The sequence below is a fragment of the Anabrus simplex genome, chromosome 4 (assembly GCF_040414725.1).
Source record: "Anabrus simplex isolate iqAnaSimp1 chromosome 4, ASM4041472v1, whole genome shotgun sequence".
Classification (NCBI taxonomy): domain Eukaryota; kingdom Metazoa; phylum Arthropoda; class Insecta; order Orthoptera; family Tettigoniidae; genus Anabrus; species Anabrus simplex.
In genome coordinates, this window is record NC_090268.1 from 179,282,061 (window position 1) to 179,302,987 (window position 20,927).

General features: G+C 39.6%; 1 long non-coding RNA gene across 2 annotated transcripts in view; it reads right to left on the reverse strand.

The window, feature by feature from the left end:
- The window catches only part of LOC136872547 (uncharacterized), a 38,724-nt gene extending 22,226 nt beyond the window's left edge, over positions 1-16,498 (reverse strand). For both annotated transcript variants that reach the window (XR_010859947.2, XR_010859946.2), the window contains exons 1-2: positions 16,462-16,498; positions 9,482-9,659 (exon numbers count right to left, since the gene is read on the reverse strand). This is a non-coding gene — a long non-coding RNA (uncharacterized lncRNA). The remainder of the gene's footprint in view (positions 1-9,481; positions 9,660-16,461) is intronic.
- Positions 16,499-20,927: the final 4,429 nt, after the last annotated feature.

The window sequence follows — 20,927 nt, forward strand, 5'->3', positions numbered from 1 at the left end:
GTTCCGGTGAAGATCTCGCCTACAGCCAGCTTAGTACACGCTCCTAGACAAGTTCTTTTCTCTCGCGCATCTCAACATGGCTACAGCCGAGCAGCTAGCTGCCGTATTGCAAGCTCTACAGCAGCAACAACAGCAATTCATGCAGCAACAACAAGCGGCATTGCTCACAGCTATGCAAACTCTTTCTGTTTCTACACAGCCCTCAGCAATTCCTCCGTTCTCTGGTTTTGATCCGGCTAAGGAAGTATGGTCAGTCTATTTCGGCCGCCTACAGCAACATTTCATATGCCATTCCGTCACGGATGACAAGCGCCAACGTGCACTATTTCTCAGTTCGGTTGGCAATGCTACGTGCGAATTACTACAAAAATTAAGTCCAGAGGAGCAACTCTCTGAAGTGCCGTTCGCAAAGCTCTTGGCCCATATCACTGAACACTATGCTAAAGCCCCGCACATAGTGGCCGCTCGCTACACATTTTTTCAGAGCAGGAAGCAACTGCATCAGACTCATGCTGAATGGATAGCGGAATTGCGAGGTCTAGCTAAACCCTGCCAGTTTATATGTTCCAAGGACGGTTGTGGTACGCCCTATACCGATTCCCTCATTCGGGATATGGTCATTCTGCATACTCCTGAGGACAAAGTTCGTTTTGACGCTGTCAAGAAGAGTAACCCTTCTTTAGAAGAGGTCCAGCGTATTGCTAAGGTATACGAACTTACTACCAAGACTGCGGCAGAAATAGCTTCTAAACACGAAGTCGCTCAAGTCTCTACTCCAGCCCGCCAGTCCTCTGCTACCTTGAACCGCGCAGCCAAGTCGCTCTCTGCCAAGCATTCTCGCCCGGTTCCCCCTCGTTCTTCTCCAAGGAAGCCCACTTCTAAGAGTAAGTCGCAACTCCTGCCTTCCTGCAGAGGATGTTTCAAACATCATGAACGTCGTGCCTGTCGTTTTTTCAAAACCACTTGTGAACGATGTAATAAAGTAGGACACATCAAGACTGTATGTCAGAGTTCGCTCCGCCTGCTAAGACTCCTGCAGCGCGCCCCAAGCATATACAGCCCCGACAGGACATGGAAGTTGATCAGATAAATCTTATTCTTCCCACCAAGAATTCTCACAAGATCATCGTTCCTCTATCATTCTCTGATCGCTCTGTCGATTTTCAGTTAGACACTGGATCACCTGTCTCTATCATTAACCTGGCTACATATCACGACTTAGGTTCACCTTCATGCTCACCAGCTGACATCCAGCTTGTTACATTTAACAAACGGAAGATTGACATTAAAGGCCAAATCACGCTTCCAGCCAGTTATAAAAGAATTCGGAAGGTCATTCCGCTACTCGTAGTCAACAACTACACCGCATCGAACATTATGGGCATGGATCTCTTTAATTTATTCGGCTTCCAGATTCATGACAATATCAATGTGGTATCTACTTTGCAACCTACTTCTGATTTTACGGCTCTCCTCGAGCAGTTTCCTGAAGTCTTTGACTCTACGCTCGGAACCGCCAAAAACTATACAGCTCACATACAGCTCAAATCAGGAGCTAAGCCGCGCTTTTTCAAAGCACGTCCAGTACCCCTGGCACTTCAAGACCAGGTCACTAAGGAGTTAGAAAGATGGGTAGAAGCTGGAATAGTGGTACCAGTCAATTCCAGTCAATGGGCCACTCCACTAGTTGTAATCAAGAAACCTGATGGCAATGTACGACTTTGATGTGATTTCCGATCTACGATCAACGCACAAATCGACACAGATATATTTCCAATTCCCCGTCCAGAGGATTTATTCCGTCGTCTAGCTGGTGGACAATTCTTCTCTAGAGTGGATCTTAAAGAAGCCTATCTACAGCTACTTTTAGACGAAGAATCCAAGCAATTTCTCACACTCAACACTCCTATCGGACTGCTCCAGCTCCAGCGCCTCCCGTTCGGCGTCTCTTCCTCAGCGGCTATTTTTCAGCGCTATTTAGCTCAACTCACTGCCTCCATTCCCGGTTGTGCTAACTACCCTGATGATATTATTGTGACCGGCGCAGATCATCAAGAACATCTCCATAATCTGCGCCTCCTTCTCACGAACGAATCTCGCTAAATGCACTTTCTTTCAGCCGCAAGTTCACTACCTGGGACACATCCTCGATAAAAACGGCATTCAACCTAGTGAACGGAATGTCTCGGCGATTGTAAACATGCCTGTACCACAGAACATCAAGCAGCTCCAATCCTTCCTAGGCAAAGCGAACTACTATAACAAGTTCATTCCCCGCTTCGCTTCAGTTGCAGCTCCATTAAACGCCTTACGCAAAAAAGGTGTTAAATTTCAGTGGTCTCCGCAATGCCAACAGGCCTGGCAAACGATCAACAAAACCCTTGTTCAAGCTGTTAAACTCACTCATTTTCAGCCTGGCAAGCTCATCACGCTAGCTACTGACGCATCAGATTACGGCGTCGGCGCCGTTCTCTCCCAGAAGGATCGTCACGGACAGGAACGCCCCATCGCCTTTGCTTCGAAGACACTTAATGAGCATCAACGTCGGTACTCCCAGATAGAAAAAGATGCTTTAGCAATCATCTTTGGTATTCGCCGTTTCAATGAATATTTCTATGGCAACCATTTCCTGATCATTACGGATCACAAGCCTCTAGTACACTTATTCCATCCTGGTAATAAGATCCCCGAGCATTCCCTCAGAAAGCTTCAAAGATGGTCCATGCTCCTTTCTGATTATTCCTATCAGATCGCCTATCGTGCCACATCCCAGCATTGTAATGCTGATGCCCTCTCTCGCTTACCAGTCGGTCCTGATACCGCCTTCGATTCTCAAGAATCCGAATGTCTTCAGTTAGACATAGAACTCGAAGACACTGTATCCACCTTTCCTATTGACGCTACCTGCATTGCTAAAGCTACGGATAAGGACAGTACACTTGCTACGGTACGTACTTACATCCGCAATGGTTGGCCCCTTCAGAACAAACTTCCTGCCCACCTTGCGCCTTATCATCGTATTCAGCATCGTTTTACGACTCGTGCCGGAGTTATACTCCTTGAAACCGGCACCACCTTCCGAGTGGTTATCCCACCTAGTCTACAGACACAAGTTCTCGACTTGTTACAAAAAAGTCATTGGGGTATATCCCGCACTAAGCAACTGGCACGTCAACACTGCTACTGGCCTGGTATTGATGCCGCCATCGTAAAGCTCATCCGCCATTGTGAACAATGTCAAATTAATCAGAATGCCCCGTCTTCTGATCTAGCTTCATGGCCTCCTGCTACTTCTCCATGGGAACGAGTTCACATCGATTTCGCAGGTCCTTTCCTCAATTCCATGTGGCTCATCGTCATAGATTCTCTATCGAACTTTCCCCATGTAGTGGATATGCATTCGACTACTACTACAGAAGCTACCATTCGTGCTCTTCAGAAAATATTTACAACTCAAGTCCTAATTTCTGACAATGGACCGCAATTTACAGCTACTGCTTTTAAGAACTTCTGTACATATAATGGCATTCGCCATATTCCAGCACCACCTTTTCACCCTCAATCTAATGGTGAAGCTGAACACTTTATACAAACTTTTAAGAAAAGTATGAAAAAAGCTGTCTCTTCAGGCTTAACTAAAGACCAAGCATTGTTACAACTCTTAAGCAACTACAGAACTCTGCCCGGCGCTGATAATGTCACTCCCACACAAAAGCTCCATGGACGACCTCACAGAACTTTACTTTCTCTGCTGCAGCCTCTTCCGGCCCAGCCTAAGACATCGCCAACAAAGTTCACCGTCAACGACAGGATCTACATAAGGACATTCAGGTCAAACCCGCTCTGGTTACCTGGTGTCATCCGCAGATCTTTGGGCCATCGTCTCTACGAGATTCGGACTGCTGAGAAACGCATTTGCCGCCACCAGGACCAGATACGCCTGCACTACCGTCCATATCCGGCTATTGATTCTCTTGTTAAGCCAGATAAATCTATTGCTGAACGAGCTTTAGACCATTTAATAACCATGGGTTCCTTTCAGGACGATGCAGCGCCACTCCGCCCAGTCACAGCTCCGGACAATACAACAGAGACGTCAGAAGCTCCTGCCCAGCATCGTAGCCGCCGCTTCACGCCGCATCGGCGTATTTAGGAGGGGAGGGTGTTGTATGTCCTCCGCTCCCTTCGCTCAGCGCCAGCCAGCCGCACGCACGCAAGCGTGGATCATTCGAGACTCGACGCGCAGTCTTCAGTGCGCGTGTCTGTTACGTCGTGTGCAGTATATAAGGAGCTCCCTGTCTGTCACTCATCAGGATTCTCCCCAGTGTCCTGCTCCAGAATACACTGAACGTCCAACACGGAGGCTACTCCTCTTAAAAATGTGTCTCGACCAGGTGGACGGAATTCTGGTAGTATGAGGTTTCACCTCAGATCACTACTCCGCTTTCCCGTTCCTTCATCCATGTCGAGCCCCGATGTTGTATGCCACACATCCCAAAGCTCACTCAAGCTCCGACACACACATTAGATTCTCTAATTGTGAACATAGCTTTCATTTAGTACAAGCTTATGAACTCACACATTCAAGTTAGAAGGAACTCTCTTAGCTAATCTATGCTAGTGCAAATGATAGTTTTCAACTATCACAAACTATATCTTTCCCAAGAACTATCTTTTCAAGATAACAGTGAGTGTAAATACATTCAGAGTGTACATAGTGCATAGAAACAGAAACTCTCTCAAGATTAATCATCTACTTGCTTCAAGACAATTTTGTTTTATTCCTGTACATACTGTAGAATTCTGTGTGAAGCAAATAAATAAGTTGTGTTCTTGTAAACCTTATCTTGTTTACAACAGTCAGCACGACGCATCCTCTCGGCCGTTATTCTTGGCTTTCGAGACCGGGGCCGCCATCTCACCGTCAGATAGCTCCTCAATTCTAATAATATAGGCTGAGTGGACCTCGAACCAGCCCTCTGGTCCAGAGAAAAATCCCTGACTTGGCCGGGAATTGAACCTGGGGCCTCCGGGCGAGAGGCAGGCACGCTACCCCTACACCACGGGGCCGGCGATGGTGAATCAAGGGCAATATAAAGTGACGCTTGAAACAAAACAACTCCCTCAACTGCACAGGATTGGTATCCAAATAATAAAGAAATAATATTTATGCCAATTTCTGCCCCATGTCGTACTGCAAAATTCGAGAAAACTTTTAGACGAAACTCATCTACTAACCTTCTATTTGAAACCTTTGTATGAGATCTGTCTAACTGTGTTGATTCAATATTCTTGAACTGTAAATTGTCCGTGAACATTCATTGTATATTTAACGATTTTATGAAGCCTGTATTATAAACCATTGTCGTATTCCCAATATTACTGGAGTAACACTAATACAATATGTATTGGCTAAAAATCCAAATTATTGTCATTACATCAGTCTTGTTATTCTTAAATGAACTTGTTTGTAAAATGAAAATGTTCAATGTGAAGTAGAATTTGAATGAACACCGCAGATTTCGAATTGAGCTTGTTGATATATCCTTCCTGCTGCTGCGTAATTGTCTAGTGTTACAACTTCGTGATAACTGCTTGTTGCTCCGTTAGTGCTCCTTGTATTATACGAGTGAGTGAGTCTAAAAGTTTTTTAAAAAACAATGTTAATGCCAAGATTTTAGACAATTGTGTTTATGCTTAAAACATAACTTTTTATTGTCACATGATCAGTAAAATATTTTTTAAGATTTGTCACTCATGCTTGTAAAGGATATATTTTAGTTCAATAGGATATGTTGATGATCTTATTAAACCTTGAGTAAATATTAATTGGCTGAAGATGCTCACTAAAAAGAGCAAAACAAGTACCATGTTGACAATTTCATAAGGATCCACATTAGCTTATGATGTACTGAATAGGTGGTCCATAATAAAATTATAATTTTTTTATCAAACGTGGGAACAGCCAAGCACACAAAAAAATGCATTGTGGTCCCATTTTCAAGCCTTACACCGGTGTACCAGGAGCCTTTGCCGCTTAAAAAAGAGAAGAAAAAGGACTTATTAAGCATGTGCGAATTCCTTGAACCTCAGTTCAGGGACTTCTACTTCAATTTGACATGTGAATAAGTGAGTAAAGTATTGATGTATGAATATCCACAGTTTTTGCTATTTTGGACACACACTGTAGCCACATAATACTTGTAAATTAGTTGAGTGGCACACTACTAACATTTTTATTCATCAGTAATTGTAAATTATTCAATAAAACATCCAAACATGTGACTGGGTGAATTATTTAGTTTTATGCCTCTCCTGTAAAATTACTGAAATGGATGATACAACATTTTTCGGGGGAGCCCTTCAGGGGCTTGTTCCACAAAAGTATGGTCTTGTATATTACAAGTAAATTCTCTAGTAACTTGTACAAATACCAGAGTTTCTGTTCCACAAAAGAATTCTCTACAGTTGTACTTTACTACTCCATACTTACAAATTACTAGTGAATTTTTATAGGCGTGTTCCACAAAAGTACTAGTACTTGTAACTTACTAGTGAATTGAGAAGAATTCTCTACCAGTGAAAGGACAATAATATATAAATGTACTAGTGCTATTTAAATACGCTTATTTTGGATACATTTTGATAAATATGTGGTCTAGCAGTAGTGATAGTGATGGTGATGAAAATGAAAACTATCGTCTGTACAGGGAAAGAATAAACTTCCAGTTTAACACTGTATTTGAATAAAATGAACGTTTTAGGTTAAGCACAGTACAATTGGAAGAACTTTTGATAGATATTGGCTATAGCTTAAAATATCCTACGAACAGAAATAAATCTCTCTGCTAAACAACATTTACTAACAACATTACATTGGCTTGGGATGGCAAAATCTTCGGTCTGTGGTAGCTGCAATAAATGATATGAAATTTCCTCAAATTGTTTGTTGGCCTGAAAATACTGAAAAAAACATATTCCAAGAAGGACATTCCTGGAATCATTAATGAGCAGAATATCTCTTACATACGTCCAACTTTTCCCCTCAAAAGCTCCATGAACTTTTCCCAAGTCAAATATTTCCATCCAACCATTTATTTTGTCTGGTTTTTTCAGACTCTCGCTGAATCCACCGAAACAAATATCTTTCCTACCTTCTATTTCCTTCAAAATGAATAACTTTGTTTCTCTTGACATCATTTTAACAATTCATGCAGAGTTTGCAATTTCGTAACAATTAAGTTTGGCGGCCGAATATCGGTATTAGCGGCATCTGATTCCTAATGACAGACCAAGACTCTCGTAGAACATACGCGAGGATCGCGGAAGAACAGAATGGGTGATAATAACGGAGTAATTTCTTATCATCAAAGAAATAAACTGAAAAATAACATCGTAGCATTAAAAAATTCATAGGAATATTAGTTCTTTCAATCTTTGCTGCATAAGTTACAGTAAAATACGATATTACGATAAATGAGGCAAGCATAACCTAATTCAATGAATGGAATACGAAGATAAACAGCTGATTCATGCTATGACGTAGTATGTTTATTGATATGTCGTCACTTGTAAAACTTGTAACAATTCACTGGTAATATACAAGAGACTATCAATCTTTTGTGGAACAGAAATGTACAACTCCATACATTACAAGAACCCACACTAGTAACTTGTAATGTACAAGACCATACTTTTGTGGAATAGGCCCCAGCTGTAGTATTCTAATCTGCTGTCCTCATAACATAGCCCGAGGTCATTGCCCTTTAGATATTGCTGCCGAGTGGAAGTAGTGACCACACTTCTCATCTGTTATTTCCGGTTATCATCCACAATTTTTGTTCGAGTTACCATGGAATTGTTTGCAGGTGTATTACCTTTGCATCTGTTGGTTTGTGAATAATTAAGAGAATTATCACAAAAAACAAAACGCATGACATAACGGGGCATGATTCAAGGTTTTTTTGTGTTGCTGGAAGTTATGTTCAGCGTCTCACTGCAGACTAGTATTTATTTATGAAGATGTTTTTAACATACTTTGACTTCTACAATAAGGTCAAAACCGGTACTGTAATGTAAAAGGTTTTAAGTACCTCATAACAAATAATAGTACTGATCAGGTGGAAAGTCCAATCATTATACTTGTGATCGTTGGAATTATCAATATGGGACATGAAGCTAATAGATTATGAAGATGTTGGACATTCCTACAATAACTTTAAACATAACTGTAAGCGAGATGTATAAGTTTGAGTCTTTAAGAACGCTTTTCCTTGATGTTTTTCTATGTTATTGTTCTTAAAATGTATTATTTCTTTACCTATTTCATTAATTATAATTGTAAACACTTGTTTCTTTATTTTCATCAATTATTCTACGTTCAAACCAAACCTTAAATTTAAAATCGTTAATGTTTCTCGTTTTTTTTAGCATGTTCCGTCTTTATGACATTTTTTCGGTCCAGATGGAGGAGGTGACTAATACTAATGAAGTTGTCGGGATATTTGATGTTTTGATGTTGGTCATGTTTTATTGTGAACTGTATTTGTTGTAACCTTAAAAACAAAAGAAGTGTAGATTGATCAGTCCTTGTAAAATTGTAGTATTTGCGAGTCTAAGTATTGAATTAAATGGATTTAAGATACCTAATTATTACACAACATATGATATGATATGTACAAAACATTATCAGAAGTACTGAAATTTACTTATGACATTGAAGATGTTCATAACAAGATACAAAATTTAAAAACTAGGAAAGATGCTGGTATTTATAAGATTTGTGGGGATATACTAAAGGCAATGAGTTGAGAAATAGTATCATTTATCGTAGTGGTTGCGTTTACGATTCAGCAAACCTGTGCTGTAAAATGTTGACTTTTCCATGAAGAGTTTTTTAAGAAGTTGACGAGCTAGTTCAATCTCCACTCAAAAGGTTAGCCGATTAGACTTCTCTCCCGAAAATGTTTGGTCCATGTGCATGCAATACAGATGGATTTTCGACTCGTTTATAGTGTGATGCACTGTGCTGTGCGCCATGTTCAAGTCTCTAGCGACAATCAGTGTACTGGTGCGTGGATCTGTGTCTACCATGTCCAGTACAATGGATCTATCTGAATTTCGCACAAGCCTGTTTCACTGGCTTTACATTCGACACAAATCGCTTGACTTGAGTCCGTTTTACTACAGCCCAAAAAGTGTATGCATACGAGCGCTTCTCTTCTTGTTCTGGATACCTTTCAACCTAAAATCTAGCCGACTCCCTTCCAATTCCAAATTGTAAAAACTATAAAATCTTGACAGAAAAATTTACAACTGAACAGTGCACTATGTGTCTGGCTGCCACATGGTAACAATGGTAAAACAAGTATGTCTGTTATATCTAACAGTGTCAGTACACGTTGGGCCCTGAAAAGTCGTATAAGGGAGACTACCTCATACGATACTGCATTTACGTGGAGTGCGGCTTGTCCCTACTCACCTTTGTATTGTCCTTATTTTCACTTTTTGCTGCAAAGACTAAACCTCCTGTCACACTCAGTTGTGCCGACTGGTCCAGCAACACCAGGGTGGAGGTCATTTCAGTCATGACGGCAGGCATAGCCATTCTGGCACTTGTCATAATGACACATGTCCCACATCATTCATGTCCAACATCCCTGTAAAAAAAAAAAAGGTATTTAGTCCACCTTGGTCAACACAATAAATGTTAAGTAAAAACACATTAAAGGTACATATTTCGGTTCTATTAGCCTTCTTCAGTCTTGAAAACAATGCATGAAGTTTACAGAATACTCTAAAAACACACTACGCTAGAAGTCCATATGAAAGAATTAAGCTTGTAAAGTTTTAATCACTCGACGTGAAGTGCCGTACACTGCACGCAGACTCCCCAACGCTCTCTGCCGTGGAGTGCACGCACGTAGCAGCGTCTGATTTGTGCTTCTATCTAGTGAATATTTCTTGACTGATTACAAATGTAGTAAGACATATCTACATACGAAGCATCGATCTTTCATTTGATGCATATATCTATCGAGTTTTAATCGATCATATTAAGATATGGAAAATTCTAAATTCCCATGGAGGGAATTAGATATTTTTCACCAATGGAGCATGTCAAAAATGTCAAAAACATATCAGATGTAAGGCTTTTCAGGCGTTTGCTCTATTAACTAGCATTTCATCTTAGGTCTGACACTAGACTCATCAGACCCTACCCACTGACGCTGGGGTGTATCGCTTCTAAAACACCAACAAATTCTGTTGTTGACATGATGGCAGCTAGACGTTTTCTTGTGATCGTGAATCTGAAAATTAACTATGTTTCACTGAATGATGATACGGAAAGGTTAGTTTCATTAAACAAGGACTAGGATATAGAATTTCAGTGAAAGCAGAGATCGTTACACTAATATTGCTTTTGATACACAGGAAAATATTGGCCGTAATGTTGTTGATGGTGGGTTTGTGTGAGAAGACATGGATAATTATAGAGGGCGAAGGGACATGTTTATGGAAATTATGGATCTCAGAATGCTGCAAAGAACTGCTTATATCTTATGTAAAAAAATGTCAGCTGTTTTGTACTGTGGAGTTTTTAAAGATCCTAACAGAATAGGCAGATATTTATTTTCAACTATGCATGCGGTCATACGGAATGTTATTTCGTTCTGATCGAGGGTAAATGAATGTATACAAGTTACTGAAAAATGAAAGTCTCCATCAAGAACATGGTCAGCAAAATAAAGGCTTTGCAACAGAAATTTCAACTGCTTACAAACAACCTTACGGAGAAAAAATATGGCTCACTCTCTCGAGTTAGGTACGCGAAATATAAATTACAAATTTTAATAAGACCCCGTAGGTTTTAAAAAGTACTTTAATCAAAACATTACAATGGTTCTGTTTCAAAGCATCTGTGCAAGAAGGAGCACGCTTTGAAAAGTACGCTGAGGTTCTAACAATCCCTTGAAAGAGTTTAGCAACAGATTCCAGGTAGAGTACCGGTATATCACTAACTGTAAGAAAAAAAAAAAAAAAAAAAAAAAAGAGCAGAATCTTTTAAGTGCAGAAGCGTAATATTACATTAAGAAACATCAATCCATAATACCTGTTTATGACAACATGTCTCTTTTATGTTCTTCAAAGCAATTTTATATATTTAAAAAGTAACTTACTTCTTAATTAGAAACTCTTTTCTTTCTGTTACAGGATATTACTGACCTACAGTCAATTCTTAGATGTGTTTGTAAAAGCCCTTTCAATAGCAGTTGTGTGTTTGTAAAAGCCCTTTTGATAGCAGTTGTAAGTGTGCCTCCTGATTTGCATGTCAAATTCATAAATTTGTAAACGACTATAACCATTAAGATCTATATTACAATTCAAAAATTCTACAAGAATTTGTCAAAGGAAGATTTTTCTAAGCTACATCGAGAAGCTGCTAAGATTATTGCTATGTTTGGTTCCACATGCGTGAATTTTTTTTTTCCGTTTTGAGTTCTACAAAAACAAGATTTCGTGAGAGTATTTCAGATTGTTATTTAAGAAACGCTCCTAGAATTGCTGTCAGCACATCAACATGTTACTGGTATAATTGGAAAGAAAAAGGGAAGGATAAATGGTATGTTCAAGCCAAATTTAAAGAATTTAAAAGAAAAACTCTTGCACCAGTAACCTTGTCCCATCGAACAGAGTGTCTTCGTGCACCACATGTAAACATTTTGCTGTGAGGAAGAAGAGGTAGGGGCTTGCATTGTAGTCAACCTACCGATGTAGAGGCAAACTTGATAGTTTACAAAAACATGCCACTTTTTATGGAATCCATCAGTAGTCTGTTGCACCTTGCGCCACACTTGCACCCTGCGAGAGCCAGGTCTAGAAGTAGAAGTTAGGCGGTCTGTCTTGGTGCTAGATATTCTCCGTGGCTTTAAGTATTTATGTTCTGCACTAGTCACTACAATGTTGTAAGTTTTGTTCAGGATTTCGTACCTTTATTTATGCAAAGGCAAGATTTATGCTTCTATAGCAGTGAATGTCAATTTGAAACCAGCACTGATGATAATTAGTAATGCGGGTAGCTCAACACAACTGAAATGTATAAAACCCAACACTCGACGACGACCTGGATCCTACAATTTTTTTTTAATGTCGCACCGACACAGATAGGTCTTATGCCTGGTGTGAAAATGGGAAACCACGGAAAACCATATTCAGGGCTGTCGACAGTGGGGTTCAACCCACTATCTCCGGGATGCAAGCTCAAAACTGCCCCTAACCGCACAGCAAACAAAGACCAAGAACATGTTTGTTTGATCTGGTGTAATAATATTTCGTTCGTGGATAAATTTGGTAACCAGTTGAAATTGAAGAATTTGATGGTTAAAAGGGCCAGCAAGGTCATTACGTAACTGGCAGCATAGTAGTCGTTGACAGCAAGCGAGGACATATTGTTTAGTTCAGACCAGTGTTATGCCATTTGAATTTGTGGATAAATTTAGTTGAAACTGAAGAATTGGACGGTTAAGATTGCTAGCATGGTCGGACGGGATTAAGAGGAGGAAATTCCAATTTATATGAGAGGTCTCAGAAATATAGCAGACTTAAGGTAAGGAGAAATTTTCAAGTAGAGAGCAGAAAATATTTTAAGTTCAACATAGTGACTAACTTGATAGGTATTATTTATTTATTTATTTACAAAAAAAAAATACATTTCAAGTGTTTATTTAGAAAAAAAAAAGAATCTATTTCAAGTGTTTCATTAAATGACAAAGTAAATGTAAATTTAGACACAAAGAAACGTTTTATTTCTTTTTAGATGTAAATAAGGATGGAAGTTCAAAGAGCAGAGCAGATTTAAAATTTTAGCATATAGTGACTAATTTAATATTTATTTAGGATTTGGAAAATTTCTATTTAAAGTCTGAAATAAATTGACATAGTAAGTAAAAGTTGAAACACAAAGAAATATTTTAACAATTTCAAGATTTATATGTAATTGTTGTGTTGGTAAGTATATTTGTAACAATGTACCAAGTCCAAAGATTATCGATGTTTTGGCACCGCTGAACAAGAAAGTAACTGGCTCTCGAAACATGTACGGGAATTAGGTATAATAAAATATGTAAAGTATTGACATGGGGAGAAAGAGTTCTATAGAAATTTGGTTAATGCGGTGTTAGTTAACCCACTGCCGTAATAGCTTGGTGAAACGTGTGACTCGTAAGAATGAGCTGACATATTAACCCTAAGTTAACAAATCCAGGGTTACAGTATATTTAACCCACATTGATGAAACTAGGCCTAGGAAAGTTTCAATTACGTTACCACGTTACAGTTAAGAGACAAAAAATGTATTATTAGCCCAGTCTTAAGTTTCCTCGCCGAGGATCACAAGGTTCCATTTCAAACGGCGAATATGTACATCAGATCACAACTCTCAAACGGCTCATTATTATTTATAACAACGGAATGTTAAGGTTTCCCAATGTTATTTAGTTAAGAATTAAGCCATATTTTCCAGTGTCAATTTAGTTAGTGGAACTGCAAAACTTTTCAGTCTGCCGAAAACACTAATTACAACAATATAACATACCAGTTTAATAGTGTAGAATTTTTACAAGATATGTTAACATGTTATAATTAGAGTTTTTAACAGATTGTGAAAAGTTTGAAAATTATATTCCCACTGTTATACAACTGGGTCTGCTAGATCCATGTGCGTTCATTTCTTTGTTTCTCTCAGAGATGTAACTAGTTGGCCCCTCGCTGTTTCCGTGACCTTCCTGTCTAAACATGTATACATGTTTGCTTTTACTTGTGATCTGAGGAATATATTAGTGCCCTATGGGCCTGTCGGACCCAACCCATGTACTAATACATGATTTGTCTTCATGTTATTCTGTCATGTTTTCAAACGGCATTCATAAAAAGCATTTTATGTTAGTTCCTATAGCAAATCTGAGGTGAAGGAAGAAGAGCATGAAATATTGTGAATAAAAGAGAGTGGTGTGCGTATTGCAAAGACACAAAGATCCACTACTCGTGCTGCCAATGAAAAAAGTACTGGTCAGTGTTTGGAGCGCGCTGTATTTCTGCGGAATATCCCTGAATATGACATGTAAATGTTCCACTGAACAGAACTAACAGTTAGGGCTAAAGGCAAAAAGTTCAGTAACTACAACAATTTTTCAATGCACATATCCAGGTGTGGTTGCACCATCATTTGTTTGTCTCTCGCTGACTTCTCACAATGGTATTAATCGTGCGGTGGGCAGGGCTGCCAACTGTTGATCTTAACAACTGGTTGTACATTGTTAGGTGAAGCGGCGATACTTTTGAATTTACGAATCTCGTACGATGATAGCAGCTAGTGACAAAGGCATTGGTCTGGATTGGTTAGGTCCGGTTGGTAACAAAGCCATTGGACTACGATCGAGCAAAGAGCGTCTGGGGGTATAAGCCCCCAGGATAATGTCACAAAGCGGCGGTTAGGCCTCTAGCACTTAGTACGGCGATAGCGGAGTATTCTATGTTTGAATGTGGCGAAAAGCTGACGCTGAAAAAATAATAAATTGTTCAGGGTATGTAGGGTCTCGGAATCGAGAGCACAGTGCACTTAATGTGATGTCTGCCCACCAATGACTGTCTATTGTTTTTTAATTACCTCCGTTGGTTATTGATATGGCTTTGTGTGGTGGGTGTGTGATTAGTATTTGTGGTTTTGCTTGCAATTATTATGAGAAATGCAGTGATTTAGTGGAATTCTATCAGCAACACGACTTGCTTTCTAGTAAGAGAGTGTGCAAGAAGTATGGTCGGGACATTACATTGACTGTGCTTAAGAAAACCAATCGGATAATCTTCAGCTGTCGTCGGAAAAAACAGAGGGTGCCCAATGCCATTGGTATGTGAGTGTGCGGAAGAATACTTGCCAATTCGAGAAGTCGAAGTACAATCGAGGTAGGCTTTTTTGTTGCACTGAAAATTACTCACGTGTTAGCACTCCATTTTGAATATTTTCTGATCCTGAGTAGATGAGGAAAGCACGTAAATTATAATGCAAATCATGGAAGTTACAAGTTTTGTGTATGTTATTTGATATAAGTCTGGGGGCATATGCCCCATGAAGCGGCCTTAGGCCTCTAGATTCCACTGCAAACACCACTGGTCTGGACTGGTTGGGGTAGAGCCTGGACTAGACCATTGGTCTGGACTGGTTAGGTTACGGCCTAGACTAGACCAGTCATATGGGGACAGGCAAAGGGGGTCTTGGGGCGTAAGCCCCCAGGTTAGAGCCGCAAAGCAGCCTTAGGCCTCTAGATTCCACTGCAAACACCATTGGTCTGGGCTGGACTAGACCATTGGTCTGGACTGGTTGTGACACGGCCTGGACTAGACCATTTTTCGGAACTGGTTAGGATAGGGTTTCGACTAGAACTTTGGTCGGGACTGGTTAGGATAGTGGCTGGACAAGAGCATTGGTCTGGAAAGACCCGTCATATGGGGACAAGCAGTCGAAACTAGAGACCTGAGGCCGCTTTGCTTGTCCACAAATCATTGCTCTTCTCAACACTATACCATAACCTATGAAAATATATTGTCTTATAACAATAACATAAACAAAACCTGTAACTTCCATGATTTGCGTTGAAATTTCCAAGCTTTCCTCACCTACTGTAATTTGACGCTTTGCTCTAAAGTCATAGCGACCAGTCTATCCCATAACACCTCCGGAAAAAAAGAAGTCTGTAATAGCAACTTCTGGCTTGGTGAGGAAAGCAACGGGAAACTACCTCACACCTCATTTCCCTAGTATGCCTTTTCAGTGATGTCCAGGCCATTTATGACAGCTGATGGCAGAGCTGTTGAGGATCCAACCAGCCTTAAGGCTGAAGACTGAACATACATACATACATACATACATGATAAATACATCCACTTACTTCATTGTGAGTAATTATTACCAATATTACCCATAAAATCACTAAAAATCCTACATTTTGAGACCAGAAAATATTCAAACTGGGGTGCTGAACACACGTGAGTAATTTTCAATGAATTATCATTATTTCCCTCCCCTACTTCTTTAACAACCACCTTTGTGTTAAATATAATATTGTGTAAAAATTCAGTGGTAACGAACGAAATTTCAAAATATCTATGTGATTAAATTTGATAATTTTGTGATTAAAACATGACAATGCTGCATGTATAACAATAAGATTGACGAAATTTAAGTAATTTTAATTATTTAAAACGTATTTCAGAATAGGTCTGCGACACCCAACCCGTGCATTCACGTAACATATTGTGACCCGTTCACTGGTGAGTTAACGAGCAAAGGCAGCATTTCCTCCTCGAGAAATGTTGAGTTCACAATTACATTCAGCATACCATAAAATACATTACAAAACCAACCCCAACTTGTAAAGAAAAGTAAATAATAACATGAATGTTTACCTCGTATTATTTCCTGGACACTGGTCTGGTTAAGACCCACAAACCCACTCCTAGCCTCCTAAAATATACATTTACAATTAACGAATGATGAGCAGATAACAAAATAACATTCGTCGTATATTATCCACAGTCCACATCATTCGCAATGACAGCAGGCAAGCATTATTATATTTGATCTTGACGTTGCCTACGTTATAATACAAGGCCTGGAATTTGTTGTTGTTGTTGTTGGTGGTGGTGGTGGTGATGCTTTTGGGCTTTATCTCAGATATTTCACCCAGGCTATAATCCCTTACGTGCTTAGTAACACTTGAACAACTGAACGCTTCAATCCTAGCAAAGCTGCTTTTATGTTTTGAAAGAGTAAAGGCCGGTCTCCACTGTTTAACATTTAACACCAACATGTTAAATTTAACATGTTACAGTTGACATGTATATTGTGATTGTGTCTTCCAATTGACATTGCATGTTAACTCAGAATGTTGAGTTAACACTTTTAACATGTTGGCGTGTTTTCCGCTCCAAGAGGAAAACATGTCAAGTCAATTCGTTGTACGTGCTATGTCGGCACAGCTTCGGCAACTTCCATGATGTTTCCATGCCAACACATAACCTAAACGACAAAAACGACAAAAACGATGTGCTCCTCATGTAGTAGGATTACAATTACAACACTCCGCAACACTCCTTCTCTTTGTTATAAGCTACAAATACAGTACACGCACGTGTGTCGTTCTCTCTGCACTATACTAAAATGTATAGTCAGAAATGGAGTAGAGCAAGGAGATTACTCTGGACTTAATTAATGATATAATAGAAAGGCCTTATTTGTGGGATGTCTCAACAGAGGAATACAGATATAAAGCAAAGAAAGCCGACAGCTTCCAGAAACTCAAAAATATCTATAACTGTTCCCGCGAGTAAATCGAAAAAAAAATACTAGCGTCCCTCCGCTCCCAGTACAGTCGAGAATTGCAGAAAAATCAGAAAATTCGGTAGTCGGGAGCGGACGAAGTTTATACTTCAAATTGGTTTGCTTTTGAAACAATGAGCAGAATGAGGGGAGGAAATGTGCCTAATAAAACTGCATTTCTAAATCATAACAAGAAGCAACAGTGGCAATAACAAAGGCCAATTCCTCTTCATCTGAGTCCATTGTCCTTATTTAAAAATACTAGACACCATCTAAATGTACCTTAAACTGATATGATGAACTACCTGTATATAAACAAAGAATGTCAAGTTTAATACGTTTATTAAGTGTGAACACAATGTTAAATGAAACAGTTTTCTACATTTAACATTTAACATGTGGTTGTTAAATGTTAATCAGTGCAGACCGGCCTTTACACACCACTGTATTCCACTATATCACTCTATACTTCCTTACTTGCTGACTAACACTTGATACAAGTGAACACTTCAATCCATGAAAAACCGATTGTTTGAAAGGGACACACACTATTGTATTCCACTATAGCACTCGCACTGAATACCACACAAATATGATGGATCACCCCAATGGAACCAGGAGCATATGAATACGATCCGCCAGACACTATATAGAACCTGGAAATATTTATTTACACAGAAAAGCGCACAATGTGCAGGGTTATAAACTTAATCACCGCAAAGTTTTGTCAGAGAACACGGTCTCTCCGGGCACTCCAGTGCGTGATAACGACCACAGAATTTCTCACACCATCGGCATACACAGTCATGGTTCGGATCGTGAAATCTAAGTACAACACATGCCTTCTGATGGAAGCCATGGACGGCTGCACGGGTCACAGTATGTCTGAGGTCGAAGCAACTCTGACACCAATTGACTGTTGTCATTGCATCCGTTATATAGAAATCACTCCAAATTTTTGTCTTCTTTAATTGTAATTCATGTAAGAGCTCTTGATATGCCTTTTTTGATTGTAGAGTCATTGTATGTCGCAAGTCCTCAATGAAGAAAGGTTCTCGGGTCAGTTCATATACAAGTCTAGAGGGTGAGTATTCAGATACACATAGGGTTCTTTTAAAGAAAATTGCATTCACCCTTTCTATCTCTTTTAGATCTCTCTTTTTCAGGAAGGTCCAAAATGTTTCAATGCCGTAAGTGACAGTTGGAGTAACTTTGAACTGTGTATGTGAGAATCTTCAAAAGGCAGAAGTATTCAGTCAGCAGTATGTAAAGATTGTTGGTTACAAGGATAATGTCCAGGTAGAGGAGGAGACTAAGGCCAAATAAGTAATAAAATTTACATATGATAACAATGACATTTACAATAAGATACAAAAGTTGAAAACTAGAAAAGCGGCTGGAATTGATCAGATTTCCGGGGATATACTAAAGACAATGGGTTGGGTTATAGTACCATATCTGAAGTACTTATTTGATTATTGTTTGGTCGGAGAAGCTATACCAGATGAATGGAGAGTTGCTATAGTAGCCCCTGTGTATAAAGGAAAGGGTGATAGACATAAAGCTGAAAATTACAGGCCAGTAAGTTTGACATGCATTGTATGTAAGCTTTGGGCAGGCATTCTTTCTGATTATATTAGACATGTTTGTGAAATTAATAACTAGTTCGATAGAAGGCAATTCGGTTTTAGGAAAGGTTATTCCATTGAAGCTCAACTTGTAGGATTCCAGCAAGATATAGCGGATATCTTGGATTCTGGAGGTCAAATGGACTGTATCGCGATTGACCTGTCTAAAGCATTTGATAGGGTAGATCATGGGCGACTACTGGCAAAATTGAGTGCAATTGGACTAGACAAAAGAGTGACTGAATGAGTTGCTATATTTCTAGAAAATAGATCTCAGAGAGTTAGAGTGGGTGAAGCTTTGTCTGACCCTGTAATAGTTGAGAGGGGAGTTCCTCAGGGCAGTGTTATCGGAACTTTATGTTTTCTTATATACACTGACTGACAGAGCAAATGCAACACCAAGAAGGAGTGGTTCGAAAGGGATGAAAGTTGGGGAACAAACAGAGACGGCACGGACGAATAATTGATGTTTATTTCAAACCGATATGCAGGTTACACAATGCGCACGGCATCGACTCAGTAGGATGTAGGACCACCGCGAGCGGCGATGCACGCAGAAACACGTCGAGGTACAGAGTCAATAAGAGTGCGGATTTCAATCAATCAATACTGATCTGCATTTAGGGCAGTCGCCCAGGTGGCAGATTCCCTATCTGTTGCTTTCCTAGCCCTTTCCGAAATGATTTCAAAGAAACTGGAAATTTATTGAACATCTCCCTTGGTAAGTTATTCCAATCCCTAACTCCCCTTCCTATAAATGAATATTTGCCCCAGTTTGTCCTCTTGAATTCCAACTTTATCTTCATATTGTGATCTTTCCTACTTTTATAAACGCCATTCAAAACTATTCGTCTACTAATGTCATTCCACGCCATCTCTCCGCTGACAGCTCGGAACATACCACTTAGTCGAGCAGCTCTTCTTCTTTCCCTCAATTCTTCCCAACCCAAACATTGCAACATTTTTGTAACGCTACTCCTTTGTCGGAAATCACCCAGAACAAATCGAGCTGCTTTTCTTTGGATTTTTTCCAGTTCTTGAATCAGGTAATCCTGGTGAGGGTCCCATACACTGGAACCATACTCTAGTTGGGGTCTTACCAGAGACTTACATGCACTCTCCTTTACATCCTTACTACAACCCCTGAATACCCTCATAACCATGTGCAGGGATCGGTACCCTTTATTTACAATCCCATTTATGTGATTACCCCAGTGAAGATCTTTCCTTATATTAACACCTAGATACTTACAATGATCCCCAAAAGGAACTTTCACCCCATCAATGCAGTAATTAAAACTGAGAGGACTTTTCCTATTTGTGAAACTCACAACCTGACTTTTAGCCATTGTCTGCTGTCCATCTCACAACATTTTCGAGGTCACGTTGCAGTTGCTCACAATCTTGTAACTTATTTATCACTCTATAGAGAATAACATCATCCGCAAAAAGCCTTACCTCTGATTCCACTCCTTTACTCATATCATTTATATATATAAGAAAACATAAAGGTCCGATAACACTGCCCTGAGGAACTCCCCTCTCAACTATTACAGGGTCAGACAAAGCTTCACCTACTCTAACTCTCTGAGATCTATTTTCTAGAAATATAGCAACCCATTCAGTCACTCTTTTGTCTAGTCCAATTGCACTCATTTTTGCCAGTAGACTCCCATGATCCACCCTATCAAATGCTTTAGACATGTCAATCGCGATACAGTCCATTTGACCTCCAGAATCCAAGATATCTGCTATATCTTGCTGGAATCCTACAAGTTGAGCTTCAGTGGAATAACCTTTCCTAAAAACGAATTGCCTTCTATCGAACCAGTTATTAATTTCACAAACATGTCTAATATAATCAGAAAGAATGCCTTCCCAAAGCTTACATACAATGCATGTCAAACTTACTGGCCTGTAATTTT